This window comes from Balaenoptera musculus, chromosome 20, assembly GCF_009873245.2.
Source record: "Balaenoptera musculus isolate JJ_BM4_2016_0621 chromosome 20, mBalMus1.pri.v3, whole genome shotgun sequence".
Lineage (NCBI taxonomy): Eukaryota > Metazoa > Chordata > Mammalia > Artiodactyla > Balaenopteridae > Balaenoptera > Balaenoptera musculus.
In genome coordinates, this window is record NC_045804.1 from 53,045,324 (window position 1) to 53,048,074 (window position 2,751).

A 2,751-nucleotide genomic window follows, 5' to 3' on the forward strand; every position below is an offset into this window, starting at 1 on the left:
AGGATTCTGAATTGAGAAGCAGGAAATGACTGGGAACACCAAAACATCTAATTAAAATTGCCACGTAGTAAGTTGGTAATTCCCTGGAAGGGCTGCCATGGGCAGTGCGGGCCAGGGTGTGTGGCATGCGTGCGGGCAGCCAGGCGTCCCTGCTGGCCCTTCAGACAGCGCCCTGTCCTCACACACGCTTACCTTGAAGCTTTATGAGGAGAGACAAATCATACTCATTCCAAGGGTACTTTTATAGGGTCGGATACGGAAAACACGTAGCCTCCTCCTCTTTCTTAAATCATATTTGGCAAAACGTGTTTTTGGCAATGAAGGTCTCCCAAGTATAATACCCCTAATATTAAAGATGTTTGCATATAATTAGACATATTTCCTCTCACATTGGGTTAAGTGTATAAATCAATCTACTATAAATAATTGGAGTTGTTGGCAACCTGGAAGTGACTGCCTTTGGAATAATGTAAGGTGTTGTTTCAAAGACAGCTATGATCTGGATTCCCTGAACTCTGTTGCCTGCTGCTCTTGTGTTTCACTGAATTGCCCACGTGTAGTCTTTTCAACTGCCTGCACAATTGCAGATGTTATACTAGGGAGGAAAGTTTCTGCTCTTTAGCAGAGAGTCAGAAAAAGATTGTTAGTTTCTCCCAAGAAACCATGATTTTTCCCCCCATTTATTATACTTTTTCAAGGATGCTTGGAAATTTAATTTTAAAACTTGCTTCATGAAGAGCAGCCAAAGATAGACAGCTTCTTTCGTTTCCTTCAGTCAGTCGCCTCTGATTCACTGTCAAATCATTCCACGACTTCACCGAGCTGGGTTGTCCTGCTTCTTTCACTTTTGTTTTTTAAATGTAAGTTGCTTGTGAAATCTCTTTTCCTCTGTGAAACTCAACATAGGAACAAACTAGAAAACAGGGTATTTCTCTGTCTAATTATGCATCTCCACCAGTTATCCATGGTATATATTTCACATTTTGCTTACAAACAATACCTGCACGTTATTTTCTATTCTGTTGTTTAATTTAAAAAAATATTTGTTTTATTGTCTCTGTGGTCTTGCATCTCTTATGTCAGCATTGTCTATCTGGGACTGAGACAAAATTTGCTTAATATACCCTGTATTGCAACCATTCATGTATTATTGTACTTATATTTCAGTTGATTTAATGGAAAGAGGCTGCCTTATGAAAGCAGATATCTGGAGATACTGTTTGTCATGGTCACAGGATTTTATTGCTGTAAGGGACTATCTAATCCATATTCCTCATTTCACTAATAAAGTAACTGAGATTCAAAGAATAGAAGAGAGTTCACAAATCACACAGCAGTGTAGACCTTGGTCGCCTGATTTGCAGTCCAGTGTGCTTGCTGGGAACACTCCTCTACCTCAGTAGGTAAAGCAATCAGGAAGGGTCTTCCAGGAAACAGCCCCTCTTCTGAGAGGGGCTTTCCTAGCCAACTCTTAACCTGCTTTGTAACCACAGGTACATCATTTTATTTTCTTAGACACTTTCTTTATCAGGCATCTGCAAAATGTCACAGTGTTCTCAGAAAGAGAGAACATTTTAATAATGCTCTCAATAGGATTTGATGGGAATTTTAAGACAGCCTTTTGACTGCTCTGGATAGATTTTCCAATAAGTAGAGAATAGATGTTGGTTTTGGTTATTACTGCCAAGTTCTGAGGCACTTAAGCATTTACAGGTGACGTGGGAACACAGTGAAGGGGGCCAGTGCAGCGAGGAGCAATTCCACACCCTTCCTAAGGCCAGTGTGAATCCAAATTATCTGTGAACCTACTTCCACACATCTAATTAAGTCATTCTCTTGCAGGGCCATTTAAATCAATATACTCTTGCTTTCTATTCAGATGGGAAGTCACCACTCAGTTTTTCCTTTACACTGTCCAGGAAGGCTATATTTTTGGCTATGCATCACAACTAAATCCAGCTTAAAAAATCTTGATTCTCTCAGGAAGCTCCTCTGAGTAACTCAGATTGCTACCATAGCTAGTTTTTGCACCAAATTCATACGTATCATTATGTGGGTTTAATATACATTTGAATAATTTATTTGGGGATCATATTTTATTGATACTTTTATTCATTTATTTTGGCTCTTTACATGATTACAGGGGGCCATGAAGTCTGAAAACATACTTGCCTATTGACAATAATATATAGAATAATAGTTCCTTTGTCTCCAGACTTTATAGCCACTTTGTAGCTTTCATATGGAGAAAGGTCACATCTCACTGTTTCGTGTGGTACCTATTATCCAGTGCATATACTATGAATATATTGTATATATTACATGTATTAATGATGAAAATCTTCCTGTGCTAATAATACTACCTTGAATTTGTATTAGTTATTAAGCAACGAGAGTTAATGATATAGTTCAGGAGGCATCCCCTGTGTGAAAATGTAGCTAGTGCCATCCTTTGTATAGACCTGGAAAATAGGTTCATGTTAGGGGAAGCAGGAGCTTTCTAAGATCCTACTATACCCCAATATTAGGGAAAGGTTAGAAATAAAAATAACTTCCGTATTTCTGTGCATCAGAACAGGCTTCCCTGATCAGTGACAACTTTATGGTCTTAAAGTATTACTATAGACCTAAAATAAAAGCAAGTACATAATTCCTTCTTAGTGGCAGGTCAAATGTGATTGTTTGGTAGTCTTGTGATTATTCAAGTTTTGACATCGCTTCAGGAGAGAGAGAGAAAAGAAAAGACCAGTC